Here is a 22,500-nt window from a genome sequence, read left to right as displayed (position 1 = left end):
CATTCATCCTGTTTTGTTGATAAAGGGGAAACCCGAAACCCGTTCATTTGATCTGTTTTTGTAATTAAATTGAAGCTTACATTCAATTTCACGTTATTATTTATTTGTATAAACCTGCAGTACTCTGTAAAAACACGAATTTATCATTTTTGCCAAAAAAATTAGTCTCTAAATAAACGTTTGATTAAAATAAACCTCATCCCGACAAAAACTCTCAAACCTGGGACTTTGAGGAAGTCGACAAAGAAGTCCCAATTTTGAGGGTTTTTTTTGATAAGATGAAGGTCATTTTAATCGGTCGATATAATTTGAAGGACGATCATTATGGTCATTATTTTAAATATTTGTTTCTTTCATAGTATCTACAACAGTTTGGAAGACAACTTATAGATAGTATGCGCTTGGCTAAGAAGCTCACAACATTGCTATCCGGAAGTATAACGGACCAACACACAAAACTGTGTGTATCCATGAACGTTTATAGTCAGGTTAATACAGTTTAGTGAGAATTACTCATAAACGCGGATGGCAAATAACAATAACAAAGACTGAGTGACGTCATCTTCGAACTATCTATATTGTTATCTCGGATTACTGTATAAATCTCGTTTGAAGACAATGCATGATGATAAAAATAGACTTCGAATTTTGTATTATGCTTGAATTATTATGATCTCTTTAAGCGAAACTTCGCTTTATTGGATAAGACCCTTAATGGGGCAGTAGCGTCGCATATTGTTATCCAGCCTTGGATTTTTATCTGGAGATGCTTGACTCAATACATCTACTGCGTTGTGTGAGCCTTGAGCAAGTCACCTCTAAAAGATAGAATGAAGTTGGCGTCACTCGGGTCATTGTTATTGTTTTTTGGCATCCGCGGTTATGAGTAATCTCACTAAACTGTATTAACCAGAGTATAAACGTTTTAGGTTACACGTAGTTTTGTGGGTTGGTCCGTTATAAAACTTCCGGATGGCAATGTTGTGAGCTTCTTAGACCTGTTAAGCGCATTTATACAGATTTACCATGATCAATATACGATGCGCTTTACAATGTATCATTTAATCACCCAGCCGGCCAAATTGAACCATATTTTTCAATTTCATAAAGTATCAGCCGATATGCGTTATTTTAGTGGGGTTTTTTTTGCGGCTATGTGGTCTAGTGGTATGACACTCACTTTTGGATCGGAAGGTCTTGGGTTCGAGCCTCGCGCTCGGCGCATAGTTGAGTCCTTGGAAAAGGCGCTTTACTCACATTCTGTTTCCGTACTCAGGTTAAAATGAGTACCTGGCCGTTAACGACATTATCTTTGTCCGAAAAATTGTAAAATCGCCTAACAGGCGACATGTCCCGTCCTACATATTAAAGGTTGCTGTTGACCACTTTGAGCACATTTAGTGGATATTGCGCTATATAAAGCTCAGTTTAATTTAATTTTAGTCCTAAAATACTTTTACAGTGTTAGTCATTGCCTATAGCCAGGAACTCATTCATACCTGAGTCAAACGTGTAAAGTGTGTAAAGTGCCTTACCCAAGGAAACAGCGTCAAGACCAGATGTGTTTTTTTACAATTACTAACGATACTAAACATCAATTGACTTTTATATCTTATGACAAGACGAAACACCATACCGCTGAGCTGAGCCACTGATCCACACTGAAGAGTCGTGTGCTTAATCTATATAATAATGAGCTTTTATTTATTATAGCGCAATATCCACTAAACGTGCTCAAAGCGCTTTACAAGGGGTCCCTGGCCAACAGCAACATTTACCATGTAGGACGGAACATGACGCCTTTTAGGCGATATTACAATTTTTTCGCTGTTAGCGGCCAGGTACTCACCTGAGTACGGTGAGAGAATGTGAGTAAAGAGCCTTCTACAAGTACTCAACTATGCGCCTAGAGGAGCTCGAACCCAGGACCTTCCGATCCGAAAGCGAGTGTCATACCACTAGACCACATAGCCGCACATATAATATGTCACAGAAATTTGGTTTTGCGCAAATAGAGGCTTACATTGGGATTCTTCTATAGAGAGTATATTATGAACTCCCAGTTTTGAGAGTTTTTGCCAAGATAAAGGTGATCTAAATCGGTCGATATTTGAAGGACGAGTCTTCTGGACAAAATTTTAAGTTCGGGAGTTTTTCCAGAGTACGGCTGTTTAATGGTCAATTGGATGCAATAGTCTGAGGTCACGTCGCCCAGCAACGGCGGCCATCGTGGTTCTAAACAAAATTAATCGGTACTTTTTATTCTTCGTGCTGGCTAGAACTTTTCATATGTCTTGTGATCAGAATGTGTAAAAGTCAAAACATGATCAGATTTGTAACATTTTTCTTTTTTCCTTTGGATGCGCTTTTATGCTCGTCAGAGAAATATTTGATAAGGGCGTCCGCCATTGTTCCGATAGTTTAGAGCCAGTTACTAAGTTATCATGCGTCAATACGAGGGAAGTGATGCTACGACTGTTGAAGAATATTACATTACATTCCATTTATTTGTTTTTCACCTGCGTGACCGCCGTATTCTGAAAAAAAAAAGATATTTAAAATATTTGGCCAGATAACTCGTCATTCAATTTCGTCCGATTTAAATGACCCTCGTCTTGGCAAACATTCTCAAACTTGGGAATTCAACTCGAAGTCACAGGTTTGAAAGTTTTTTTTTTTGAAAAGGCGAAGGTCGTCTAAATTGATATTTTAAGGACGATTTCATGGCCAAAATTAAGAAAATTAATGTTATTTTTCAGAGTATTATGTCACATGAAACCTTACCACTTTGACATGACAAGTGATATGCATGTCAATAGATTTCGAATTAACATGAAAAGGTTGTTAACTCACTCAATCTTAGAGATTTTTGCTACTTTTCAAAATTTGAAAATATGTATTAAAAATGAGCATAGTTTTATTAAATTACCATTAAAATTCAAAAACTGAAAACATTAGCTTTGATACTACGCCAATATAATTTGTCTCATGAAAATGTAATAAATAGGCATGGGAGTAGTATATAGTGAGCTGAATGACTAGAACCAGATTTAAAAGATGGATGTGGAGGATTGGTGTGATCGTTTTTTTACCTTCTAATCGATATTTTTAGATCTATTATGTATTGATTTTAGTTTGATTATGTATTTATAACGACTCATTGTTATTATTTGTTATTGAATGTTTATTCAATTCCCATTTTGAGTTCGATTATATATCGAATGGTCAAATGCTTTATAATACGTCCGTTTCATGCACTTGAGTCTAATGACTCATAGTTATTAATTAAATATACAATTATCTTATTGGATATTAGATTGTATTTGACCTAGTTTTCTGATGCTAATGCTTATTGAAATCATTTGATTGGTTCTTTCAAACCTACAAGTTCAAATATCTAGTATCCGATTGGTTGTCATCATTCTTATACCAATGTTTAGTTCTCATTCCGTTTGATTGATACTTTGGACGGTTTTTTTTTTCTTCTTATTATTTGTTAACTGTTAATACGCATTGTTTGTTTTGATCAGTAAGATGAGCGCGTGTGTTTATTGAGTGTTCGATTTGCCGTCGATTATGTATCGAATGGTTAATTGCGTAATAATAGGGCTATACAGCTGATTGAACGGCTAAAAGGATCCTATCCCGGTGTTATTAGGTTCCGACTGGTTCAGCCGCGCCGCAGCACCGCAGCGCAAATTGAGGTCACGCAGTACAGTCCAAGGACTATAACGCTGAGCCGCGTTGTTCTTTTAAATTGGTTTCTTGCTCCTGAGTCTAACGATTTATTAATTTAATCAATTAAAAGTCCATTGATTCCCTCAAAGGTCAAAGGGCAAATAGCTCAGGCGTCAGCCGCACAGCAGCGCGGCAAAAAAATAGGTCAAGGTCATTCAGAGCAGCTGAGTCTAATGACTTATAGTTATTGATTAAATATAGAATATCCCTTCCTTAATTCCCAATGGGAAATGTGTCTTTAGTGTCTAGTCCAAATGAAGACTGGCATAACCAAGGCATCAGCCGCAGCTCAGCGCCGTAAAAATGAGGTAAAACAAGGTAACTTGTTAAATACCACGCAGCGTAACGGGTAGTCGAACTTGAAACCTTTAAGATACGAAGCAAAGACCACGCCGCTGGACCACGCTATCGTATAAGGAGTGTTTATTCAATTCCCAGGTCTGACTCCTGGACTTAGAACTATTTTTTTAAAGAGAATTATTATAAACTTTCCCATGACAAATATCTACAGATCTCATTAGCTTTTGAGCGTGTTTCCACACCCACATCTGGAACACATTTACCCTCCCTGCTTGAGAGTTCACGGGCTTTATCGCCCCTCTCGTGTTTATATTTAGATAAACCCGTTTTCAAACAACCTCGAAGATTAAATATCGTGAGAAACAGTCTTGATATTCGTTTTCTTTCTTACAACTGCACCTGGTGGTTTATTTTACGTTAAAAGTTAAAACCCTACGTTCTGACTGCTTTTTAAAATTATTATTGTTATTTTTATTTTTTAGATGTTCTCTCGTTTAAATACTGGTTTGTAATACAGTTACATTATTATCACCAGTCTTCTGATCGATAGGATAAAAGTGCGCTACCTAACCTCTAGAAGGGAACATCAATTGGTAGAGCTCTCGCTTTACACACAAAAGGAGTGGGTTCGAGTTTGTTTGTTTTGTTTTGTTGTTTTTATTCCCCTATCCATACAACACAATGATAAGGTAGCTAGGTCTGTTGGATCAAGCTGAAAGTACTTTTCGATAGTACATCTTTATTCCGTTCGTGTTATCACCCAATTGACAACGATGATTAGTTAACAGCGATCATCTCCAAGTGTAACCCCCCTCCTTCTTCATATTTTACAGTCTAATTCAATAAATGGAATACAGCTGCTCTAAATAATTAGTTCGAGTTATTTAGTCATTCATCACAAGACTTCGCGAGAATGTTATAGAAAAAAAAATACTATACTATCAACTTAAGTAACTGTGACTGTAATTTTGATTATCTCGCCTCATTGGACACTACATTCTAAATATCTCATTTTATTTTGTGTCACCTCGCCATTACCATCGCATCATGAATTGATTGAAAAAAAAAATCTGATTGAAGTACGTGAAATAAACTTTTCTGGTCAAAATGGCGGTTTCAAATGATCTTTAAGAAAATCTCTTGACCTCGTTAACCGACCACCTGCTTTATTAAAGAAACATCAAAAATCGCTAGTAACCTATATTTTGACCAGAAAAGTTTATTTCACGTACTTCAATCAGATTTTTTTTAAATTTCATATATTTTGACCAGCTAACTTTTACTTTATGTATTTTGGGACAAAAGAAAAATCAAAACAAAACAAAAAACAAATGAAAAATAAATATATAAATAGATAAATATTTCGAAAGAAACAGCAAAAAAAAAAAAATGATAAACAAATTTTAAAAAAAAGAAATAAATAAAAAAAACCCAACAAACTTTGACTTGGAATATTTTGACTAGAAAACTTTCATATCAAACATTTTGGTTAGAAAACTGATGTTATACGATTTGACCAGAAAAAGATTTCTCTTCGCCTTTTGGGGTTAGAAAACTTTCTTTTCATAAATTTGGGTTAAAAAAAAACAAACCCCATTAATCTTGTCATCAAAATATTACTAAACACATATTGACAAGAAAACTTTTATCTCAAATATATCGACCGGAAAACTTTCATTTCATATATATTTTGCCAGAAAACTTTTACTTCAATTACTTTGACCAAAAATATATTACTTCAATTATCTACATTGGTCAGAAAACTTTCAATTTATATATTTTGGCTTGAAAACAGTTATTTTATAATTTTGACAAGAAATTGTTTTGCGTTGAGGACGAGAACACGTGCATTTCATAGTTTTTTGGGGGAAACACACACACACACACACACACACAGAGAGAGAGAGAGAGACACACACAAAACATTGATTTTTATCATAGCAACAAATTTCTACTATTCACATTTTGGTAAAAAAAAAAACCTTACATTTCATACATTTTGGCTAGAAAAAATTAATTTCCTAAATTTTGACCCTAAAATTTTTATTTCACAGGTTTTTTGACTGATAATTTATATAACACATTTCGGGCTATGAAACTTTAACTTCACACATTTTGTCCTGAAAACCGCTACATCGTACATTTTAGCCAGAAAAATGTTACTTTATATACTTTAGCCAGAAAACTTTTATTGTACACATTTTTGCAAGCAAACTTTTAATTCATGTGTTTTACCCGGAAAACCGTTACTTCATACATTTTGACCCGAAAGATAACGTTTCATACATTATATGGACAGAAAATTTTCATTTCATCAATTTTGGCCAGGAAATTTATATTGTACAGAATTTGGCCAGAAAAACTTTTGCTTTTACTTTACAATATTTTTTTGGGGCCCAAAACTTTTACTTCACACATTAGGATAAAAAAAAAGCAACAACAAAAAGCTAGTTCATAAAATTTAGCTATAAACGTTATGTACATATATATTATTCAGATATAAAATATTACGCAATAAAATTTATCATGAAAACTTTCATTTCAAACATTTTGTTCAGAATATTTTTTCTCATACATTTTAGCGTGTACAGTCTTCATTTCATTAATTCTTTTTCATTATAAAACTAAATTTCATAGATTTTGAACAGAACAGTCTTATTTCATAAATTTTGACCAGAAAACTTAAACTCTAACTTTACAATTTTCTTGTCACGAAAATTTTACTTCACACGTAATTGGTTAGAAAACTTCCATTTTGGTATTTTTGTCAGATCACTTTTGTTTCCTGTATTTTGCGAGAAAATTTTTACTCCACTCATTTTGGGTCGACGTCTAGCACTTTATTACCCTAATTTTATCTTCTGGGTTGGTTTTGGTTTTGGTTTACTAAACTACTAAGTAATTCAAGCGACCTTTGGAGCTATAACAGTGTAAAAGAGAGGGTTGCAATTCAAATGCAGGTTTGGTAAACTGTTTTTTCATTGGAAATAGTTCGAATCTTACACGTTTTGGTGAAATTTCTATTTCATATCCCTTATCTTATCTTTTGGGTGACATTGAGCTTGGTTTTGGTTTTGATTTTGGTTTTTGGTTTACTAAACTACGAAGTGATTCCATCGACTTTCGGAGCTAAAAGAGTGAAACAGAGAGGATTGAACTTCAACTGCAGGTTTTGAATAAACTCTTCCGAAACCATTTAGGTTTTGTAAGGAGTATTTTTTTTTGAAATAGGTTGAACTAGGGTTTGAACTGTCTTGTTCAAGGATAGCCCGCACGCCTGTAGTTGAGGTTATTTGGCCCCTGCCGGGGAGAAGAACAAACGTTTACTCATAACCTTTGTGGGATCGACATTAATCATGTCATTGATAATTTTAGAAGGACGACTGAAAACGTTATACTTTAATGGTAACAAAATAAAATTGAAAATTATGGCAAAACTTTGGGTGTCGTATCCGACATCGCACCTCTACAACAATTGTAGGACATCTCTGCTTCTGTCTGTAATAATATAGGATCACCAGTCATATCTGCTATGTCTCTACTCTGTCGATGGTAATTCTACAGGGTAAGTAGTCAGCACTTTGAAAATTCAAAACTTTCTGCCTTTGTCAAATCCTCGAGAAGGCCTCAAAAAGTGAAAGACATGGAAAAGTCTTTTATTTTGTAACGGTTTCAATAATTTATGATACAATACATTTACAGAAAAACTATTACTACACACGTTTTGTCCAAAAAAAAAGTTTCATTTACCTTATGAAGTTCTAGTAGAAAACATTTTATTTTCTCACATTTTGGTCAGAAAAAGTATACTTTACATCTTTTGGTCAGACAAATGTTACTTCGCAAAATTTTGCCTGGAAAATTTCGTTAATACAATTTATCCTGAAAACTTTTATTTCAGTGGTTTTGACGTTCCTACAATTTTGTCAAAAGAATATTCTAAATATATAATTTTTGACCCCCTAAAAAATTGTTTACTTCATATATTTGGCCAGAAAACATTCATACATTTTTGCTGGCAAACGTTCATACAATTTTTAACCATAAAACTTTTACTTCACACATTTTGATTAGAAAATTAAATTTCATACATTTTTTTGATAGAATGACAATTTGGAGAGAATATGTATTCTGATCTCATAACCGTTGGTCATAATATTATTATATTTTGGTCAGAAAACTTTTACTTTACACATTTCGACCAGAAAAATTTAATTTCATACAATTTTTGACAGAAAATTTTCATTTCATAATTGGGTCAGAACATTATTACTTTTCACATTTTGATTGGAAAACGTCCATTTCAGACAATTTGGTCGGAAAATTATTGCTTCACATATTTTTGTTAGAAATAATACTTTATTCATAAACTTTATCAAGATACTACTACTACAAACATTTTGGTCTAAAAACATTTCATTGCATAGATTTTGGATAGAAAGTATTCATTTCATACATTTTTACACGCATACTTTTATTTTATAAATTTTGGTCGAAAAATCTTTTACTTCACTCATTTTGACCACAAAACTTTTAATTTTTATTTATTTATTTTTTCACCAGACACTATTTCGATAAAAAAAAAAACTTTAGTTTCATACATTTTTGTCATACAGTTTGTATTTCATAAACTTTGACCTGAAAATGATTACTTCCCAAATGTTGGTAAGAAAACTTTAACTTCACATTTTTAGCCAACAATGTTTTACTTCAAATGTTTTGGTTAGATAAATTTTTGCTATCGAGTTTATATTTCATAAATTTTAGCTTAAAAAATCAATTACATCACACACATTTTGGCTTTGAAAAAAAAATAATTTCTTAGGTTCCATTGATATATTCTGTGCTGAAAACTTTTATTTAATAAATTTTGACCGTCTTGTAAATCGCCATTAGGTATTACTACGCATTTGACAGATGTTTTTGTATGATATTACACTACCGACTAAAAGACTGCACGTCTACGTCTTACACATTGGGTGTTACTGATCATTTGGGTTATCATCTTAAAAAAATATAGCAGCTGTTAGGACAGCGTTTCACTGGGATAAAATATATTATCTGCTCAGATCGATAAAATTTGAGGAAAAAACACCAGCTGTTATCTAAAAGTGTTGTGGTATCAAATATCTAAAAACTTCGACAATGTTACTGGAGAAGTACAGTAAATATAGTGTCAAACCCTGAAAATGTGCGTTAAAAACATTCATGGTTTAATGTCATAAATAGAGATAATGTATACCTGGTTTATAAAATTTACTATTCCTACACAAAATTTTTGTTACATTTTCAATTAGGTTATGTCTTGGTATGATAACCATAATATAGGACATGAAGTGATGGAATTGTCTTTTCATTTTTTTTCATCAAAATCTATTTCACGAAGTGAGTAACTTGGCAAGGACATGTAATTGTATTAAGTAATTGATCAGTCAATATTGTGTATTGTAATGATTGTTGTGTTTCATTTATTTATTTCTTGCTGCAAAAATAAATTCAAGTCCATGATACAAAACACGAAACCCGCCGCATGTGGAAAATGACGGGTACAAGTATTATATCAGACAAGAATATTTTTTTATTAAAAAGCAGCCAAGTTAAATAAGTCCGTGTGTTAAAAGTTTTTGGAGTTTTACAAAAGCTTTTGTCATCAATTCTTTTTAGTTTTGATTCAGATGTAAATTTTACATTAACCCAATCAAAATGTTTCCAAAAATGATATTGGGTAAAGAGAATATGACTGTAAAACATGATATTGGGTTTAACTCGTGTGGACACATGGACATTGCTTATCGGTCGTATTTCTATTTAATTGATCCTACGTGAAATTTCAATGAAAACATTCACCTCCTATTGCACCCATCTACTAGTCGTATTCACATAGTGAAGAGGCTTTAATTGGTCGATGGATAGATTGTTTAACTACCATACCAAAACGTCTTGATTTCGAATTCATTTTCTAATCTCTATACCGGAGGTTTCTACAATATCAACATTGTCTACGGGGATTGTATTAAGTGTATGACGTCATCTCATTTATTTTACCAGACCTAGACAAGAACGAGACCTACTTTAATTGCATTATATAAATTTCTCCGTCGTCTTATTAAAAAAAAATAAAGCAAATGGCATTTAAGACGGAAATTACAAACTACAAGACCCGCTTTAGAAAAATGACCCAAGAAAAAAAAAACAACACAGCCATACATGATAATTCTTCCATCCCAGTACAGTAAATTACTGGAAAAACTACATAATTCTTTAAATTGGTTGTTTGAGACGACAAGGGTGACAGCAAACAGACACTTTGTTTCTAAATTCACCAATTAACCATGTGTCGATTTCATATGGTGATCCCTTTTGTTGATAAGTGGTCAGGCGTTTAACTATTAAACAAAACTTCTCATGATTAAATCTGTATAGAGATATTACACCTATTTTAAGTCAGTTTGAACCTATGATTATTAAAAAAAATATATCAACATTGATTACCGCGAGTAATATTGTGCCTGACATCGTGTTATTTCGGACATTTTCGTATTTAAGATTCACAGACATCACCAAATCAGGACAATGCAACTACTAACGTGTCTGTGATTACGGTTTATTAAGTCCAGATCATAATTTGTTAATTCGAAAAATAGCCGTTTGGTATCATCGATTCTAAAATCCATTTTCAAAGAGAGGAGGGGAATACGAAGAAAGGGGATTTGACTGACATGGTATCTACTTTAATCTGTTTTTCTATTAACAATAATCTGAATCGAATAAAAGTGTTCATCATAATTTCAGTGTTGAGTTCACTTCTTGAAACGAAACGAATGTACTCGTATTTGTTACACCCTGCACTATCTTTGATTTATCTCTTCTTCGTTTGGTGGGTAAATTATCTTTACGGTCGCATCATTGGACACGCGTGATAATTATTTTTTAATGAAGATGTGTATATATCAAGGTCTTTTTTAGTTAAATAATGGAATATTTTTTTTTTTGATGCTAGAAATTTTAAATTCATGATGCGATGGTAATGGCGAGGTGACACAAAATAAAATGAGATATTTAGAATGTAGTGTCCAATGAGGCGAGATAATCAAAATTACAGTCACAGTTACTTAAGTTGATAGTATAGTATTTTTTTTTCTATAACATTTTCGCGAAGTCTTGTGATGAATGACTAAATAACTCGAACTAATTATTTAGAGCAGCTGTATTCCATTTATTGAATTAGACTGTAAAATATGAAGAAGGAGGGGGGTTACACTTGGAGATGATCGCTGTTAACTAATCATCGTTGTCAATAGGGTGATAACACGAACGGAATAAAGATGTACTATCGAAAAGTACTTTCAGCTTGATCCAACAGACCTAGCTACCTTATCATTGTGTTGTATGGATAGGGGAATAAAAACAACAAAACAAAACAAACAAACTCGAACCCACTCCTTTTGTGTGTAAAGCGAGAGCTCTACCAATTGATGTTCCCTTCTAGAGGTTAGGTAGCGCACTTTTATCCTATCGATCAGAAGACTGGTGATAATAATGTAACTGTATTACAAACCCGTATTTAAACGAGAGAACATCTAAAAATAAAAATAACAATAATAATTTTAAAAAGCAGTCAGAACGTAGGGTTTTGACTTTTAACGTAAAATAAACCACCAGGTGCAGTTGTAAGAAAGAAAACGAATATCAAGACTGTTTCTCACGATATTTAATCTTCGAGGTTGTTTGAAAACGGGTTTATCTAAATATAAACACGAGAGGGCGATAAAGCCTGTGAACTCTCAAGCAGGGAGGGTAAATGTGTTCCAGATGTGGGTGTGGAAACACGCTCAAAAGCTAATGAGATTTGTAGATATTTGTCATGGGAAAGTTTATAATAATTCTCTTAAAAAAGATAGTTCTCAGGAGTCAGACCTGGGAATTGAATAAACACTCCTTATACGATAGCGTGGTCCAGCGGCGTGGTCTTTGCTTCGTATCTTAAAGGTTTCAAGTTCGACTACCCGTTACGCTGCGTGGTATTTAACAAGTTACCTTGTTTTACCTCATTTTTACGGCGCTGAGCTGCGGCTGATGCCTTGGTTATGTCAGTCTTCATTTGGACTAGACACTAAAGACACATTTCCCATTGGGAATTAAGAAAGGGATATTCTATATTTAATCAATAACTATAAGTCATTAGACTCAGCTGCTCTGAATGACCTTGACCTATTTTTTTGCCGCGCTGCTGTGCGGCTGACGCCTGAGCTATTTGCCCTTTGACCTTTGAGGGAATCAATGGACTTTTAATTGATTAAATTAATAAGTCATTAGACTCAGGAGCAAGAAACCAATTTAAAAGAACAACGCGGCTCAGCGTTATAGTCCTTGGACTGTACTGCGTGACCTCAATTTGCGCTGCGGTGCTGCGGCGCGGCTGAACTAGTCGGAACCTAATATTACCGGGATAGGATCCTTTTAGCCGTTCAATCAGCTGTATAGCCCTATTATTACGCAATTAACCATTCGATACATAATCGACGGCAAATCGAACACTCAATAAACACACGCGCTCATCTTACTGATCAAAACAAACAATGCGTATTAACAGTTAACAAATAAGAAGAAGAAAAAAAAACGTCCAAAGTATCAATCAAACGGAATGAGAACTAAACATTGGTATAAGAGATGACGACAACCAATCGGATACTAGATATTTGAACTTGTAGGTTTGAAAGAACCAATCAAATGATTTCAATAAGCATTAGTATCAGAAAACTAGGTCAAATACAATCTAATAGCCAATAAGATAATTGTATATTTAATCAATAACTATGAGTCATTAGACTCAGGTGTACGAAACGGACGTATTATAAAGCATTTGACCATTCGATATATAATCGAACTCAAAATGGGAATTGAATAAACATTCAATAACAAATAATAACAATGAGTCGTTATAAATACATAATCAAACTAAAATCAATACATAATAGATCTAAAAATATCGATTAGCAGGTAAAAAAACGATCACACCAATCCTCCACATTCATCTTTTAAATCTGGTTCTAGTCATTCAGCTCACTATATACTACTCATGGGGTAAAGGTAACCCGGGTAAACTACGGAGATAGTCAGTGTTAGGGTTGAGGGAGTTAATCTACTGGGTATGTATAGAAACGTAAAGCTCTTTTCAGAGCCAACGTGATTTTTCAGAAAGATTTGCTGTGCTGTCGGTCTGGTGATGATGGCTTGTAATCTGTCGGTCACTGGTTCAATCCAAGGGGTAAGGTTTTTTATTATCTTTACCATCTCCTTACTCCTTACCAATCATAGGTAAATGGTCACACTCGTTACGAGACAACCAACATTTTTCTTAATAATAATAATGCTGAAAACTTATATAGCGCTATAACTCCGAGACACCAGACTCTAAGCGCTTAAATTACAAATTACTTTGGCTGAAACATAATCATTTACAAACACACACACACACACACACACACACACACACACACACAACACAACACACAACACAAACCAAACCTATCTTGCTTCTCATACCATCTACTAAAATCGAAACAGATATGTCTTAAGCGAACGTTTCAAAATAGACAAAGATTCTGTTTCACGAATGCTCTGCTCTGCTCTTCTTGTTCAAATTTCTGTTGTAGGCCTACATCATAAAATTTAATTTAAAGAAAATGAACATTGTGTTGTAGAGCTTGTTTTGCTAAAGAAATTATTTATCGCAAGAACTTACTGGTATTGTGTTTAAGTGATTAAAAATTTTTGTGTTAGTTGGGTGTGAAGTTTTGGGGAAAATCCTGAAAATGGCTGGTAAGGAGAGGGTAAAGGGCCAGCGTTGTTCTGATATTGTGGAACCTCCAACTGCCAATTTGGAGGACATCCGTCTCGCCGAAAGATAAAACTTACAGGCGTTTTGTGACCTCCTACTTTCATGTTGCGTATTTTCTATGCTAGGGACCCCTTGTAAAACGTTTTGAGCACGTTTAGTGGATATTCCGCTTTATAAATGCTCAAATAAAATGATCAAGATTATTCCCATAAAAGTATTTAATCACTCGTGACCAATTGATGGTGGGGACATGAATACAAAGCATTCTGGAATTGAAACAAAAATCATAGTTGAGTCCTTGGAACAGGCTCTTTACTCAATATACCTCACCGTACTCATGTGTAAAATGAGTACCTGGCCATTTACAGCGTTGTCTATGTTGGAAATAATTGTCATATCGCCTAACAGGCGTCATGTCTTGATCTACATGTTACGTGTTTCTGTTGTTAAGGGACCCTCTTGTAAAGCGCTTCGAGCACGTTTAGCGGATATTGAGCTATATAAAAGCTCAAATTATTGGACAGGATTCAAACCATAGAGTATGAAGAGTAATGTGGGCAGAGAGACTTTTCCAATGATTCAATTCTCCACCTTCTAGATCTGGATTCGAACATTCGTCCTACAAGTCGCAAGCCGATTGATTGCCAAGTTACGAGTCAACAAAATCGCATGTAAAAAAAACTGTAAAAAATAATGTAATGTTGGATCAAAATCTAACTCGACTTATAAAAGGTTAAGTAACCAAATAACGTCATAATGTTATAATTGCTTGAAGGTTTCCATTCAACTATAACGAGAATGTTACAGCTGTGGGATTTCACAACGATAACAACTAATACACGATATGGTTAAACCCCACGTGCATATATTAGCAGGTCCGATTACCCAAATTCATTGCATTCATTGTCAACAATGGAAATAAAATACTCTTAACCCAAAACGCAGAATATTGTATTTGACGACAGTGTTAACTCTTTCAGCGCTGAGGCTATATTATTCGCATTTCCGTCACAAAATGGCTGACACCAGATTGAGCCAGCATGAGAATGATATGCTAAGACAAAGCGACATTCAAATTAGGCGCAAAATCTCCATTAGAATACCTCTCTAGGGCCAGTTGAATGTCCGGATGAAAGAAATGATAACATTGGTTCAATTTATAGTACTTTTGTAGAAAGTAGGATTGGATTATATAATTATATTTGCCTTTCACGACCGGCCACACTGTGCGACCATTGGTCAGTAGAACAAATTCTACTTTGACTGCACAGTGCGGCCAATGGCGCTGAAAGAGTTAAATCAAGCCCATTTCTGCGTTCTGTTATCATACCTGTTAATAACGATATTATGTGTACAAGGATTACACCTCATGTTGTAAATATGCCTTCATGCATCTGGATGTAAACCCATCGTTAAACCATAAATCCATGAATTATTTGTTCCTGGATTTCCAGGAAATATTGCATGTGGTGTTCAGACTGGTGTCGAAGCATCTCTAATATCATTCTAATCAAGTTATGAATATTTTATATTTTATATTGCAACATGACATGGATATTGTTACAGTGAATGACATAATCAGTCGGATGGTGAAAAGGTTTGAATGAGATATTGCCAAGTTTAGTTAGAAGGTCATTATCTATCAACAATGAGTTCTTGTCATATATGATTCAATCAACCCTTTTTGTACATCTTCGGGAAATATCAAAGCTTAATTTCAATTCTAAATATTTTTTACAGCTAGTCAATTTGAAAAAGTATGAAATTAGAGAAAAGTTGCTGGATACCTTTCCCATGCAATTGACCATAACTTCATGAAAAATCAACCGATTTACTTCAAATAAAGATTAACATGCTCTGGAGAGCATATTCTTTCAGAAAATGCAAATCCAAAATGTTCACCTTCCGACCGATTTTGTCATGCATGCACTGACACAAATTGTAAATATGCTTTCATGCATCTGATGTAAACCCGTCGTTAAACCTTAAATCAATGAATTATTTATTTGTTCCTGGATTACCAGGAAATCTTACATGTGGTGTTCAGACTGGTGTCGAATCAACACGGATCTCGATGTGATCAAGTTATGCGCCTATGTGGTCTTGTTGGACGACACTCGGTTTCGGATCGGAAGGTCCTGAGTTCGAGCCTTGCTTGGCGATTAGTTGCGTCCTTAGAAAAGACTTTTTATTCACATTTTCTCACCGTACTCGGGTGTAAAATGAGTACCTGGCCGTTAACAGCGTTGTCTTTATCGGATAAAAATTGTAATATCGCCTGACAGGCGTCATGTCTCGTTCTACATGTTACATGTTGCTGTTGGTCAGGGATCCCTTGTAAAGCGCTTTGAGCACATTACTTGGATATAGCACTATATAAAAGCTCAAGTGATGAATATTTTATATTACAACATGACATGGATATATTTGTTCATGTTACATCACATTTATAACCCACGGCTTCAGTTGGGTATTAAGTCTTTGTAACCAAAATGCTCAAAACTAAATATAAAGTGAACATTGTTAGGATTATCAAACTTCATAATTAAAAAAGCAAGTAGTCCTTCTGAGCCATTTGCCCCATAGATCCGGAGTTCGTCCCTGTTCTAGTTTCTATAACGTAAAAAGGACAATAGAAATTGCCTGCAACCCTTTAAAATAGACCCTAGTCAAACGCAACTTCTTTTGTCAGATCTAACAGACCTCGGCGACCCGAACACTACTGGGTGGACGGGCGAGAGATGGATAGGGGGGGGGGGGGGGGGGGGGGGGGTCAGAAAAAATTTCGATTTTACCCTGAATCGTTATCGGTCCCTTTGTATATGATGCGAGTCCTCTACCTACTGACCTATCGGGATTCCCTGATAATGAATTAAGTTAAGAATGTATATCCATTCTTCTCAGTGGGGATTAATTGTTCTTATAGATAGTTCGAAGATGACGTCACTCAGGTCTTTGTTATTGTTTTTTGCCATCCGCGATTTTGAGTTATGCTCACTGAACTGTCTTAACCTGACTATAAACGTTCATGGATACACACAGTTTTGTGTGTTGGTCCGTTACACTTCCGGATGACAATGTTATGAGCTTCTTAGCCAAGCGCATACTATCTATAAAATGTCATTGTATCAATAAAGATGAGAGAAGATAGATTGAAATGGTTCGGACATGTAAAGAGACGAGAGAGGGGGTGCGTGGGAAGGAAAGTATTGGATATACAATTAGCGGGAAAGAGGAAAAAGGGACGCCCAAAGACTAGATGGTTGGATAAGGTATAGGACGATATGAAAGAACTGGGCCTGGAGGAAGATGATGCTATGAACCGAGATGCATGGAGATGTGGCATTCATTATGGCAACCCTGTAAAATGCGGGATAAGCTGACAGAAGAAGAAGATAAAATATCATTGTAAAGACTTTGAACACACAAATCAGTTTCTGAAAACCCCTACATTATAATACACGTCTGAGGAGAAGGGTCTTTTGACTTATACATAAAATTGCAAAAATCTTTGGGCCTCTTTTTCGCTCACGAAGTGCCCGAATTCGCGTCAAAATATGGGACGAAGCCGTTTCGTATATGCTATTTTTAAAAATTAATTACGACGCTGTTTAACGATGAATATGACTGAAAGTTGGCACACAGTTAGAAAAAAGGTCATTTTAGATTATGACAAGCGACAAAACTCGTGCGATTACCAGAAGACCATTAAAAATAGATTTTTACTTGGAGTAAAATATTTCTAAAACTACCGGGCGTGGAGGTTTTGTCGCTGACAAGGTAATGCATGAACATTTCTTCTTTTGTAAAATTTCATATGAATATGACGAGTACTTTTCCCGTATTTTACAAAACACCATCCTAATTTGCTCTTCAAGTTTCACTCTTTTAATCCACTTATTACGCAAGATACAACCAAAGGTCGAGAAAAAAAATGCCGAAAAAGCGTCCCATATTTTCGCGTTTTTTTCTTCTTTGCGGTCATCCAAATAAATGACACCTTTAAAACTGTATAACTTGTTTATTTATGAATGGATTTTCAAAATTCAAAAACATTTTTACTCAGTGGAGATAGGGCTTGGATATTAGACAAATATTTTCCTCAAAAAGAGAAAAAAACATTTTTCATAGTCCTTGCTACCTTTTATTAATCTTTGTCTCGCTCGATAATCGAAAATAATTGAAAATATACCAATGAGGTTCAATATGCAAATGGGAGGTAAAGCCTTTGGATTTACATCCGGCGATAGCTCGTGTAAGAAATTGATCGACAATGAATTGAATTCATTAAGATACGACTATATGATTCATGTTCGCCGTAATCAAAAATCAATTGTCTTTTGTTAAGAATGTTTTAATTGAGCTTTTTTTAATGTACTTTTTTATATAGCGCAATATCCACTAAACGTGCTCAAAGCGCTTTACAAGGGGTCCCTGGTCAACAGCAACATTTAACATGGAGGACGGGACATGCCGCCTGTTAGGCGATATTACATTTTTTCGGACAAAGACAACGCTTTTAACGGCTAGGTACTCATTTTACACCTGAGCACGGTGAGAGAATGTGAGTAAAGAGGACTAAACTATGCGCCGAGCGAAGCTCGAACCCAGGACCTTACGATCCGAAAGCGAGTGTCATACCACTAGACCAAATCGTCGCACAATATCATATCATGTATGAAGTATTGAAAGGACATTTTATTCTAGTTATCCTTTTAGAAGATAAGTTAAGATAAGGGGATGAAATAATTAAATGGTGGGTTTGCGAATCTATAGATACATAAAAACGGTCAAGGTCGTCTGAATAAAAAAACTTGTTACAGGCAATGAAGAAAATGCCAGCTGCCGTTACTGTGTAAACATAATATTATATTATTATCATCATTTTTTGCACCTGAGATACGCATTCCATTTTCCTTGCGGACAAAATTGAAATGAACTCCAAAAATAATTATTAAAATTTGCCATCAATATTATCATCAATTCGACCATCACATCTTTCTCCTTGAATAAACTTTTCGTTCAGTCAATTTCTTTTGTTTAGGAGGTTTGTGTGTGTACGTATGTTATTATAATATTTTTTTGTGCGGCTATGTGGTCTTGTGGTATGTCACTCGCTTTCTGGATCGGAAGGTCCTGGGTTCGAGCCTCGCATTCGGTGCATAGTTGAGTCCTTAGAAAAGGCTCTTTACTCATATTCTCTAACCGTACTCAGGTGTAAAATAAGTACCTGGCCGTTAACAGCGCTGTCTTTGTCCGAAAAATTGTAATATCGTCTAACAGGCATCATGTCCTGTCTACATGTTTAATGTTGCGGTTGACCAGGGACCCCTTGTAAAGCGCTTTGAGCACATTTAGTGGATATTGCACTATATAAAGCTTTATTTTTTTTTAAATTTCCTTATGATATGTTGTTTTTGTTCTTTTATTGTTGTTGTTGTTGTTTGGTACAAAGAAGGAAAACACATTGAACACGCAATGAATCAGGTCATTAAATCTTAACTCAGAATCAATCATTTTTTCCTCTCAAGTTTGCTCGTGTTGTTATTGTCAGCGTTCCACCGTCGATTTCATCTGTAAACAGCTGTAAACATATTTGGATTTTCATTCCATTTTGTTTACCTTCACAAAGAAAACGCTTAAGGGAGGTGATTTGCAATCTGGCTGCGACATCAGGGGTTGGTTGTTTTGAAAAGAGAACTGACATTTCAATATACATATTATATATATATATATATTTATATATATATATATATATATATATATATATATATATATATATATATATATATATATATATATATATATATATATAATGCAAATTTTCACTCACATTTTATTGGCCGAGACGACTCGTTTCTCTCGAGTGAAAAATTGCATTATATATTAGCTCTAACCACCATTATCGAGCACTTTCGTACCTACAAGTACCCACCAACACTCATCATATAAATATATATATATATATATATATATATATATATATATATATATATATATATAGAGAGAGAGAGAGAGAGAGAGAGAGAGAGAGAGAGAGAGAGAGAGAGGTTGTGTTTTGTGTGTGAGTGTTTGGTTTTGTATGTGTGCTTGTGTGTGTGTGTGTGTGTGTGTGTGTTGACGGGAAGTGTAAGCAAGAAATAAAGGGAGCAGGAAAGAGAGAGAGAGAGAGAGAGAGAGAGAGAGAGAGAGAGAGAGAGAGAGAGAGAGAGATCACTATACAGTCATGTCATATTCGTTCCTAGATATATATTTTGTTTGTTTTTGTTTTGTATTATTATTATTAATATGAGACATTTGCGTGTCTGTCACAAGATTGACACCGGACTGGTAAATCTCAATGTCCGCTCCAATAATAGTGGCTGTCAGGACGGATTTGCTGGCGATAGGCAAATCGAAAGGAAAGAAACAAAAATTGGCCTAACGTATAACAGCTCTGTGATTTACAATGACAAATGAACTTTCATGTTTTATTTAAATCAAATCTTGAGCTTTTGTATAGCGCAATATCCACTAAACGTGCTAAAAGCGCTTTACAAGGGGTCCCTGACCAAAAGCAACACGTAACATGTTGAACGAGACGTGACGCCTGTTAGGCGATATTACAATGTTTTTTTTTTTTTTTGACAGAGACAACGCTGTTGAAGGTCAAGTATTCATTTTAAACATGAATACAGTGAGATAATATGAGTTAAGAGCCTTTTCTAAGGACGCAACTATGCGCCGAGCGAGGCTCGAACTCAGGACCTTCCGATCCGAAACCAAGTGCCATACTACGAGACGACGTAGACGAATTTATTTGTAACCGGCCGTCTCACAACGGTAATATGCCGTCTTGACTTCTTGTACGGCTATGTGGTCTTGTGGTCTCGTGTTATGACATTCGCTTTCGGATCGGATGGGCCTGGTTGAGTCCTTGGAAAAGGCTCTTTACTCACATTTCCTCACCGTACTCAGGTGTAGAATGAGTACCTTGTCGTCAGCGGCCTTGTCTATGTCGGAAAAATAATTGTAGTAACGCCTAACAGGCTTCATGTCCGTGTTGCTGTTGGTATGGGACCATTTAGTAAAGTGCTTTGAGAACATTTATTGTATTGGATATTGCTCTATATAAAAGCTCAAGTTTTGTGTGTGTGTGTGTGTGTGTGTGTGTGTGTGTTTGTTTTTTGTTTGTTTGTTGTTTTTTTTTTTGTTTTTTTTTTTGTTTTTTTTTAAACGTGCTTAACTCACTCAACCCTTACACCGACTTTATCCGTAGTTTACTCGGGGTAACTTTTACCCCATGCCTATTTATTATATTTTTATGAGACAAATTATAGGCATAGTATCAAAGCTACTGTTTTTAGATTTATACACGTTACTGATATTTGAATAAAACTATCTATGTGCATGCTCATTTTTAATATCTACATATTTTCCCCAATTTTGAAAAGTAGCAAAATTCCCTAGGATTGAGTGAGTTAAAGCACTTTACAAGCTATATAATCATTTTTCTCAATCTAGATCATTTCGATATAATAACGTTTTGAGGAGAACATCAGTAATCCATACAGTGCTATAATGATTTATACTATCTTATTATGACAATTTGTGTGAAAGCCGGAGAGGGGGGTTGAGGGGGGGGGGGGGCGTACATCATATCATGTTCAAGTAAAGTAGCAAAAATATAAATGTTATCGTTTCTACAAAAGAAGCTCTCTCTCTCTCTCTCTCTCTCTCTCTCTCTCTCTCTCTCTCTCTCTCTCTCTCTCTCTCTCTCTCTCTCTCTCTCTCTCTCCCTCTCTCTGTATCTCATCCCATTTAAACAAGCTCAGAGACACTTGACGTTTTATGGAAGCCTGATCATACACATACATCTGACTGTATTATTGTATGATGTGATTAGTCTTCAAACGGTATAGATAATGTCGGAATAATTCGGAACCCAAACTCTGAATATAGCATTGAAATTATAAGAAATACAAACGTTCAATTTATTGTCTTTTTTTTTAAAAAATTCATTTAGAATTGAATTTGTTTTTTAATCTACTAGAAAGATGCCGTGACAACTTGCAGTACTCGATCATTGTAAAGTCTTGAACGAGACGATAATCGTTGTAAGCTGTTTTTATTCAGTAACATTTACATTTTGCCGTAGTCCGGATACTCTGTGTCGTGTACGCATTGTAAAAGTGAATGAGTCTAATCTTTTGGCTTAACCCAGTACCACCCACTAGTTTTTTTATGAAGGTTCAAGGCCGAAGATACTCGTCCAGCATAATATCCTTCAACAGTCATGACATCACTTCCCTCGTAACTTAGTAACTGGCTCTTAACTATCGGAACAATGGCAGACGCCCTTATTTCTCCGACGACCATAAAAGTGTATCCAGAGGAGAAAAATATTATAAATATGATCATGTTTTGACTTTTATACATTCTGATCACATTACATATGGAAAGTTCTAGCCAGCATGAAAAATAAAAAGTACCGATTTTCTTTGTTTAGAACCACGCCCCTCGTCGTTGCTAGGCGACGTGACATCAGACAATTGAATCCAATTTCTCAAGACATTCGGATTTTAACGTTTTGATCCCACGTATCCAGTCCTATAACGTGTTGCGTCCGAAAAAAATGATAA

The 22,500-nt window shown here is 35.0% G+C and overlaps 1 protein-coding gene across 3 annotated transcripts in view; it reads left to right on the top strand.

The window, feature by feature from the left end:
* Positions 1-22,500, top strand: part of LOC144973674 (atrial natriuretic peptide-converting enzyme-like) — a 221,532-nt gene that overhangs the window by 25,412 nt on the left and 173,620 nt on the right. The window lies entirely within an intron of this gene.

This window comes from Berghia stephanieae, chromosome 5 (assembly GCF_034508935.2).
Source record: "Berghia stephanieae isolate SIO BIC M18660-M18661 chromosome 5, UCSD_Bste_1.3, whole genome shotgun sequence".
Classification (NCBI taxonomy): Eukaryota; Metazoa; Mollusca; class Gastropoda; order Nudibranchia; family Aeolidiidae; genus Berghia; species Berghia stephanieae.
The sequence above is the reverse complement of the archived record's forward strand: the minus strand, read 5'-3'. Positions and strand labels throughout refer to the sequence as shown.